The sequence below is a fragment of the Scyliorhinus torazame genome, chromosome 2 (genome assembly GCF_047496885.1).
Source record: "Scyliorhinus torazame isolate Kashiwa2021f chromosome 2, sScyTor2.1, whole genome shotgun sequence".
In the NCBI taxonomy this organism is placed as follows: Eukaryota; Metazoa; Chordata; class Chondrichthyes; order Carcharhiniformes; family Scyliorhinidae; genus Scyliorhinus; species Scyliorhinus torazame.
In genome coordinates, this window is record NC_092708.1 from 1719403 (window position 1) to 1729531 (window position 10129).

Below are 10129 nucleotides of genomic sequence, written 5' to 3' on the forward strand. Positions count from 1 at the left end.
CCAATTTTCCCCAGGACTCTTCCATTGACCGTATAGTCCGCTCTTGAATTAGATCTTCCAAAATGCATCACCTCGCATTTGCCTGGATTGAACTCCATCTGCCATTTCTCTGCCCAACTCTCCAATCTATCTATATTTTGCTGTATTCTCTGACAACCCTCCTCACTATCTGCAACTCCACCAATCTTAGTATCATCTGCAACCTTGCTAATCAAACCACCTATACCTTCGTCCAGATCATTTATGTATATCACCAACAACAGTGGTCCGAGCACGGATCCCTGTGGAACACCACTAGTCACCTTTCTCCATTTTGAGACACTCCCTTCCACCACTACTCTGTCTCCTGTTGCCCAGCCAGTTCTTTATCCATCTAGCTAGTACACCCTGAACCCCATACGACTTCACTTTTTCCATCAACCTGCCATGGGAAACTTTATCAAACGCCTTACTGAAGTCCATGTATATGACATCTACAGCCCTTCCCTCATCAATTAACTTTGTCACTTCCTCAAAGCATTCTATTAGGTTTGTAAGACATGACCTTCCCTGCACAAAATCATGCTGCTGATCACTGATAAGTCTATTTTCTTCCAAATGTGAATAGATCCTACCCCTCAGTATCTTCTCCAACAGTTTGCCTACCACTGACGTCAAGCTCACAGGTCTATAATTCCCTGGATTATCCCTGCTACCCTTCTTAAACAAAGGGACAACATTAGCAATTCTCCAGTCCTCCGGGACCTCACCCATGCTCAAGGATGCTGCAAAGATATCTGTTAAGGCCCCAGCTATTTTGTCCCTCGCTTCCCTCAGAAACCTGGGATAGATCCCACCTGGACCTGGGGACTTGTCCACCTTAATGCCTTTTAGAATACCCAAAACTTCCCCCTTCATGATGCCGACTTGACCTAGAGTATTTAAACATCCATCCTGAGCCTCAACATCCGTCATGTCCCTCTCCTTGGTGAATACCGATGCAAAGTACTCAGAAAGAATCTCACCCATTTCCTCTGACTCCACGCATAAATTCCCTCTTTTGTCTTTGAGTGGGCCAATCCTTTCTCTCGTTACCCTCTTGCTCCTTATATACGAATAAAAGGCTTTGGGATTTTCCTTAACCCTGTTAGCCAAAGATATTTCATGACCCCTTTTAGCCCTCTTTATTGCGCGTTTGAGATTTGTCCTACTTTCCAGATATTCCTCCAAAGCTTCATCAGATTTAAGCTTCATGCTTATCATACATAAGCATGATCTTATGTATGCTTCCTTTTTCATCTTAGCTAGTCTCACAATTCCACCCGTCATCCATGGTTCCCTAATCTTGCCATCTCTATCCCTCATTTTCACAGGGACATGTCTGTCCTGCACTCTAATCAACCTTTCCTTAAAAGACTCCCACATTTCAAATGTGGATTTACCCTTAAACAGCTGCTCCCAATCCACATTCCCTAGCTCCTGCCGAATTTTGTTATACTTGGCCTTTCCCCAATTTAGCACTCTTTCTTCAGGACCACTCTCGTCTTTGTCCATGAGTATTCTAAAACTTACGGAATTGTGATCGCTATTCCCAAAGTAATCACCGACTGAAACTTCAACCACCTGGCCGGGATCATTCCCCAATACCAGGTCCAGTATGGCCCCTTCCCGAGTTGGACTATTTACATACTGCTCTAAAAAATTCTCCTGGATGTTCCTTACAAATTCTGCTCCATCTACGCCTCCAACACTACATGAGTCCCATTCAATGTTGGGGAAGATAAAATCTCCCATCACGACCACCTTATTGCTCCTACATTTTTCCATAATCTGTCTACATATTTGTACCTCTACTTCATGCTCGCTTTTGGGAGGCCTGTAGTAAAGTCCCAACAATGTTACTGCACCCTTCCTATTTCTTAGCTCCACCCATATTGCCTCAGTGCTCGAATCCTCCATCGTGCCCTCCTTAATCATAGCTGTGATATCATCTCTGACCAGTAATCCAACTCCTCCACCCCTTTTACCTCCCTCTCTATCCCTCCTGAAGCATCTATACCCTGGGATATTTAGTTGCCAGTCTTGCCCTTCCCTCAACCAAGTCTCCGTAATACCAATAACATCATATTCCCAGGTACTAATCCAAGCCCTAAGTCCATCTGCCCTACCTGCGACACTTCTCGCATTGAAACAAATGCACCTCAGACCACCTGTCCTTTTGGGTTCATCATCTCTTCCCTGCCTACTCTTCCCCTTAGTCACATTGAGTTTATTATCTCGTACCTTACTGGCTTTAGTTGTTGCCTCTTTACTGACCTCTAACTTCCTAATCTGGTTCCCATCCCCCTGCCACATTAGTTTAAAACCTCCCCAACAGTGTTAGCAAAAGCACCCGCTAGGACATTGGTTCCAGTCCTGCCCAGGTGTAGACCATCCGATTTGTAATGGTCCCACCGCCCCCAGAACCGATTCCAATGTCCCAAAAATCTGAATCCCTCTCGCCTGCACCATCTCTAAAGCCACGTATTCATTCTGACTATTCTTGAATTTCTACTCTGACTGTCTCGTTGCACTGGTAGCAGTCCTGAGATTACTACCTTTGAGGTCCTACTTGTTAAACTTATCTCCTAACTCAAAGCCCACCAGCCTCCTTTGTATTCTGGTGTCCCACTCCATCTAAAGTAGACTCGGGTGTCGGAGGTGTCAACCCAAAAGTCATGTGCTTAATTCTGGTTTCAAGGAATGCAACTTGACCCGACACCAGACCCGGCCGTCCCCAGGCCCCTGGCCACTGCCTCCACCGCAAATCTGAAGGCCACCTCTCCGGCAGCTGTGTCCCCGCCACTCTCCTCGCGCTCTTTCACTGAGTCTCCGCTGCTCTCCTCGCGCTCTTTAACTGTGTCCCCACCGCTCTCCACGCGCTCTTTTATCCTGTGCCCCCGCTGCTCTCCTCACGCTTTTATCCTGTGTCCCCGCTGCTCTCCTCACGCTTTTATCCTGTGTCCCCGCTGCTCTACTCGCGCTATTTCACTGTGTCCCCGCCGCTCTACTCCCGCTCTTCTATCCTGTGTCCCCGTCGCTCTCCTCGCTCTCTTTCACTGTGTCCCCGCCGCTCTCGTCGCGCTCTTTCACTGTGTCCCCGCCGCTCTCCTCGCTCTCTTTCACTGTGTCCCCGCCGCTCTCCTTCACTGTGTCCCCGTCGTTCTCCTCGCTCTCTTTCACTGTGTCCCCGCCGCTCTCGTCGCGCTCTTTCACTGTGTCCCCGCAGCTCTCCTCGTGCTCCTTCTTTGTGTCCCCGTCGCTCACCTCGCTCTCTTTCACTGTGTCCCCGCCGATCTCGTCGCGCTCTTTCACTGTGTCCCCGCCGCTCTCCTCGCTCTCTTTCACTGTGTCCCCCCCCCGCTCTGCTCGCGCTCTTTCACGGTGTCCCCGCCGCTCTCCTCGCGCTCTCTCACTGCGTCCCCACCGCTCTCCTTGCGCTCTTTCATTGTGTCTCCGCCGCTCTCCTCGCGCTCTTTTATCCTGTGTCCCCGCCGCTCTCCTCACTCTCTTTCTCGGTGTCCCCGCTGCTCTCCTCGCTCTCTTTCTCGGTGTCCCCGCCGCTCTCTTCGCGCTCTTTTATCCTGTGTCACCGCCGCTCTCCTCACACTCTTTCACTGTCTCCGCCGCTCTCCTCGCGCTCTTTCACTGTGTCTCCGCCGCTCTCCTCGAGCTCTTTCACTGTGTCCCCGGCGTTCTTTCACTGTGTCCCCGCCGCTCTCCTCGCGCTCTTTCACCGTGTCCCCGCCGCTCTCTTGGCGCACTTTCACTGCATCCCCGCCGCTCTCCTCGCGCTCTTTCACTGCGTCCCCACCGCTCTCCTCGCGCTCTTTCACTGCGTCCCCACCGCTCTCCTCGCGCTCTTTCACTCTGTCCCCGCCGCTCTCCTCGCACTCTTTCACTGCGTCCCCACCGCTCTCCTCGCGCTCTTTCACGGTGACCCCGCCGCTCTCCTCGCACTCTTTCACGGTGACCCCGCCGCTCTCCTCGCGCTCTTTCACTGTGTCCCAGCTTCTCTCTTCGCGCTCTTTTATCCTGTGCCCCCGCCGCTCTTTCACTGTGTCCCCGCCGCTCTCCTGGCGCTCTTTCACTGTGTCCCCGCCGCTCTCCTCGCGCTCTTTCACAGTGTCCCCACCGCTCTCCTCGAGCTCTTTCACTCTGTCCCTGCCCCTCTCCTCGCGCTCTTTCACTGTGTCTCCGCCACTCTCATCGCGCTCGTTCAGTGTCCCCGCCGCTGTCCTCGCGCTCTTTTATCCCGTATCCCCACCGCTCTCCTCGCGCTCTTTTAGCCCGTGTCCCCGCTGCTCTCTTCGCGCTCTTAAATCCTGTGTCTCCGCTGCTCTCCTCGTGCTCTTTCACTGTGTCCCCACCGCTCTCCTAGCACTCTTTCACTGTGTCCCAGCTTCTCTCTTCGCGCTCTTTTATCCTGTGTCCCCGCCGCTCTCCTCGCGCTCTTTCACTGTGTCTCCGCCGCACCCCTCGCGCGCTTTTATCCTGTGTCTCCGCTGCTCTTCTCGCGCTCTTTCACTGTGTCCCCGCCGCTCTCCTCGCGCTCTTTCACTGTGTCCCCGCCGCTCTCCTCGCGCTCTTTTATCCCGTGTCCCCTCCGCTCTCCTCGCGCTCTTTTACCTTTTACCCAGTGTCCCCGCTGCTCTCCTCGCGCTCTTTTATCCTGTGTCTCCGCCGCTCTCCTCGCGCTCTTTCACTGTGTCCCCGCCACTCTCCTCGCGCTCTTTTACCCTGTGTCCCCGCTGCTCTCCTCGCGCTCTTTTATCCTGTGTCTCCGCCGCTCTCCTCGCACTCTTTCACTGTCCCTGCCGATCTCCTCACGCTCTTTCACTGCGACCCCGCCGGTCTCCTCGCGCTCTTTCACTGTGTCTATGCCGCTCTCCTCGCGCTCTTTCACTGAGTCCCCGCCACTCTCCTCACACTCTTTTATCCTGTGTCCCCGCCGCTCTCCTCGCGCACTTTCACTGTGTCCCCGCCGCTCTCCTCGCGCTCTTTCACTGCGACCCCGCCGGTCTCCTCGCGCTCTTTCACTGTGTCTATGCCGCTCTCCTCGCGCTCTTTCACTGAGTCCCCGCCACTCTCCTCACACTCTTTTATCCTGTGTCCCCGCCGCTCTCCTCGCGCACTTTCACTGTGTCCCCGCCGCTCTCCTCGCGCTCTTTCACTGGGTCTCCGCCGCTCTCCTCGCGCTCTTTCACTGTGTCCCCACCGCTCTCCTCGCTCTCTTTCACTGTGTCCCCCCCCGCTCTGCTCGCGCTCTTTCACGGTGTCCCCGCCGCTCTCCTCGCTCACTTTCACTGTGTCCCCACCGCTCTCCTCGCGCTCTCTCACTGCGTCCCCACCGCTCTCCTTGCGCTCTTTCATTGTGTCTCCGCCGCTCTCCTCGCGCTCTTTTATCCTGTGTCCCCGCCGCTCTCCTCACTCTCTTTCTCGGTGTCCCCGCTGCTCTCCTCGCTCTCTTTCTCGGTGTCCCCGCCGCTCTCTTCGCGCTCTTTTATCCTGTGTCACCGCCGCTCTCCTCACACTCTTTCACTGTCTCCGCCGCTCTCCTCGCGCTCTTTCACTGTGTCTCCGCCGCTCTCCTCGAGCTCTTTCACTGTGTCCCCGGCGTTCTTTCACTGTGTCCCCGCCGCTCTCCTCGCGCTCTTTCACCGTGTCCCCGCCGCTCTCTTGGCGCACTTTCACTGCATCCCCGCCGCTCTCCTCGCGCTCTTTCACTGCGTCCCCACCGCTCTCCTCGCGCTCTTTCACTGCGTCCCCACCGCTCTCCTCGCGCTCTTTCACTCTGTCCCCGCCGCTCTCCTCGCACTCTTTCACTGCGTCCCCACCGCTCTCCTCGCGCTCTTTCACGGTGACCCCGCCGCTCTCCTCGCACTCTTTCACGGTGACCCCGCCGCTCTCCTCGCGCTCTTTCACTGTGTCCCAGCTTCTCTCTTCGCGCTCTTTTATCCTGTGCCCCCGCCGCTCTTTCACTGTGTCCCCGCCGCTCTCCTGGCGCTCTTTCACTGTGTCCCCGCCGCTCTCCTCGCGCTCTTTCACAGTGTCCCCACCGCTCTCCTCGAGCTCTTTCACTCTGTCCCTGCCCCTCTCCTCGCGCTCTTTCACTGTGTCTCCGCCACTCTCCTCACGCTCTTTCACTGTGTCCCCGCCGCTCTCCTCGCGCTCTTTCACCGTGTCCCCGCCCCTCTCTTGGCGCTCTTTCACCGTGTCCCCGCCCCTCTCTTGGCGCACTTTCACTGCATGCCCGCCGCTCTCCTCGCGCTCTTTCACTGTCCCCGCCGGTCTCCTCGCACTCTTTCACTGCGTCCCCACCGCTCTCCTCGCGCTCTTTCACGGTGACCCCGCCGCTCTCCTCGCGCTCTTTCACTGTGTCCCAGCTTCTCTCTTCGCGCTCTTTTATCCTGTGCCCCCGCCGCTCTTTCACTGTGTCCCCGCCGCTCTCCTGGCGCTCTTTCACTGTGTCCCCGCCGCTCTCCTCGCGCTCTTTCACAGTGTCCCCACTGCTCTCCTCGCGCTCTTTCACTCTGTCCCTGCCCCTCTCCTCGCGTTCTTTCACCGTGTCCCCGCCACTCTCATCGCGCTCGTTCAGTGTCCCCGCCGCTGTCCTCGCGCTCTTTTATCCCGTATCCCCACCGCTCTCCTCGCGCTCTTTTAGCCCGTGTCCCCGCTGCTCTCTTCGCGCTCTTAAATCCTGTGTCTCCGCTGCTCTCCTCGTGCTCTTTCACTGTGTCCCCACCGCTCTCCTAGCACTCTTTCACTGTGTCCCAGCTTCTCTCTTCGCGCTCTTTTATCCTGTGTCCCCGCCGCTCTCCTCGCGCTCTTTCACTGTGTCTCCGCCGCACCCCTCGCGCGCTTTTATCCTGTGTCTCCGCTGCTCTTCTCGCGCTCTTTCACTGTGTCCCCGCCGCTCTCCTCGCGCTCTTTCACTGTGTCCCCGCCGCTCTCTTCGCGCTCTTTCACTGTGTCTCCGCCGCTCTCCTCGCGCTCTTTCACTGTGTCTCCGCCGCTCTCCTCGCACTTTTTCACTGTGTCTCCGCTGCTCTTCTCGCGCTCTTTCACCGTGTCCCCGCCACTCTCCTCGCTCTCTTTCACTATGCCCACGCTGCTCTCCTCGCTCTCTTTCACTGTGTCCCCGCCGCTCTCCTCGCGCTCTTTTATCCTGTGTCCCCGCTGCTCTTCTCGCGCTGTTTTACTGTGTCTCCGCCACTCTCCTCACTCTCTTTCACTGAGTCTCCGCCGCTCTCCTCCCGCTCTTTCACTGTGTCTCCGCCGCTCTCCTCGCGCTCTTTCACTGTGTCCCCGCCGCTCTTTCACTGTGTCCCCGCCGCTCTCCTCACGCTCTTTTATCCTGTGTCCCCGCCGCATTCCTCATGCTCTTTCACTGTGTCCCCGCTGCTCTCCTCGCGCTCTTTCACTCTGTCCCCGCCGCTCTCCTCTCGCTCTTTCACCGTGTCCCCGCCGCTCTCCTTGCACTCTTTTAACCCATGTCCCCACCGCTCTCCTCGCGCTCTTTTACCCTGTGTCCCTGCTGCTCTCCTAGCGCTCTTTCACTGTGTCCCCGCCGCTCTCCTCGCGCTCTTTCACTGTGTCCCCACCGCTCTTTTACCGTGTCCCCGCTGCTCTCCTCACGCTCTTTCACTGTGTCCCTGCTGCTCTCATTGCGCTCTTTCACCATGTCCCCGCAACTCTCCTTGCGCTCTTCCACCGTGTCCCCACCGCTCTCCTCGCGCTCTTTTAACCCCTGTCCCCACCGCTCTCCTCGCGCTCTTTTACCCTGTTTCCCTGCTGCTCTCCTCGCTCTCTTTCACTATGTCCCCGCCGCTCTCCTCGCGCTCTTTCACTGTGTCCCTGCTGCTCTCATTGCGCTCTTTCACTGTGTCCCCGCCGCTCTCCTCGCGCTCTTTTATCCTGTGTCCCCGCCGCTCTCCTCGCGCTCTTTCACTCTGTCCCTGCCCCTCTCCTCGCGCTCTTTCACTGTGTCCCCGCCGCTCTCATCGCGCTCGTTCAGTGTCCCCGCCGCTGTCCTCGCGCTCTTTTATCCCGTATCCCCACCGCTCTCCTCGCGCTCTTTTAGCCCGTGTCCCCGCTGCTCTCTTCGCGCTCTTAAATCCTGTGTCTCCGCTGCTCTCCTCGTGCTCTTTCACTGTGTCCCCACCGCTCTCCTAGCACTCTTTCACTGTGTCCCAGCTTCTCTCTTCGCGCTCTTTTATCCTGTGTCCACGCCGCTCTCCTCGCGCTCTTTCACTGTGTCTCCACCGCACCCCTCGCGCGCTTTTATCCTGTGTCTCCGCTGCTCTTCTCGCGCTCTTTCACTGTGTCCCCGCCGCTCTCCTCCCGCTCTTTCACTGTGTCCCCGCCGCTCTCTTCGCGCTCTTTCACTGTGTCTCCGCCGCTCTCCTCGCGCTCTTTCACTGTGTCTCCGCCGCTCTCCTCGCACTTTTTCACTGTGTCTCCGCTGCTCTTCTCGCGCTCTTTCACCATGTCCCCGCCACTCTCCTCGCGCTCTTTCACTATGCCCACGCTGCTCTCCTCGCTCTCTTTCACTGTGTCCCCGCCGCTCTCCTCGCGCTCTTTTATCCTGTGTCCCCGCTGCTCTTCTCGCGCTGTTTTACTGTGTCTCCGCCACTCTCCTCACTCTCTTTCACTGAGTCTCCGCCGCTCTCCTCCCGCTCTTTCACTGCGTCCCCACCGCTCTTTCACTGTGTCTCCGCCGCTCTCCTCGCGCTCTTTCACTGTGTCCCCGCCGCTCTTTCACTGTGTCCCCGCCGCTCTCCTCACGCTCTTTTATCCTGTGTCCCCGCCGCATTCCTCATGCTCTTTCACTGTGTCCCCGCTGCTCTCCTCGCGCTCTTTCACTCTGTCCCCGCCGCTCTCCTCTCGCTCTTTCACCGTGTCCCCGCCGCTCTCCTTGCACTCTTTTAACCCATGTCCCCACCGCTCTCCTCGCGCTCTTTTACCCTGTGTCCCTGCTGCTCTCCTAGCGCTCTTTCACTGTGTCCCCGCCGCTCTCCTCGCGCTCTTTCACTGTGTCCCCACCGCTCTTTTACCGTGTCCCCGCCTCTCTCCTCGCGCTCTTTCACTGTGTCCCTGCTGCTCTCATTGCGCTCTTTCACCATGTCCCCGCAACTCTCCTTGCGCTCTTCCACCGTGTCCCCACCGCTCTCCTCGCGCTCTTTTAACCCCTGTCCCCACCGCTCTCCTCGCGCTCTTTTACCCTGTTTCCCTGCTGCTCTCCTCGCTCTCTTTCACTGTGTCCCTGCTGCTCTCATTGCGCTCTTTCACTGTGTCCCCGCCGCTCTCCTCGCGCTCTTTCACTGTGTCCCTGCTGCTCTCATTGCGCTCTTTCACTGTGTCCCCGCCGCTCTCCTCGCGCTCTTTTATCCTGTGTCCCCGCCGCTCTCCTTGCGCTCTTTTATCCTGTGCCCCCGCTGCTCTTCTCGCGCTCTTTCACTGTGTCTCCGCCGCTCTCCTCGCTCTCTTTCACTGTGTCTCCGCTGCTCTTCTCGCGCTCTTTCACTGTGTCCACGCCACTCTCCTCGCGCTCTTTCACTGTGTCGCCGTCGCTCTCCTCGCTTTCTTTCACTGTGTCCCCGCCGCACTCCTCGCTCTCTTTTATCCTGTGTCCCCGCTGCTCTTCTTGCGCTCTTTTACTGTGTCTCCGCCAGTCTCCTCACTCTTTCACTGTGTCTCCGCCACTCTCCTCGTGCTCTTTAACTGTGTCCCCGCCGCTCTCCTCGCGCTCTTTCACCGTGCCCCCGCCGCTCTCCTCGCGCTCTTTCACTGTGTCTCCGCCGCTCTCCTCGCGCTCTTTCAATGTGTCCCCGTCGCTCTCCTCGCGCTCTTTCACTGTGTCCCCGCTGCTCCCCTCGCGCTCTTTCACTGTGTCCACGGCGCTCTCCTCGCGCTCTTTCAGTGTCCCCGTCGCTCTTTCACTGTGTCCCCGCCGATCTCCTCGCGCTCTTTCACTGTGTCCCCGCCTTCTCCTTGCTCTCACTGCGTCCCCGCCACTCTCTTCGCGATCTTTCACCGTGTCCCTGCCGCTTTCCTCGCGCTCTTTTATCCCGTGTCCCCGCTGCTCTTCTCACGCTCTTTCGCTGTGTCC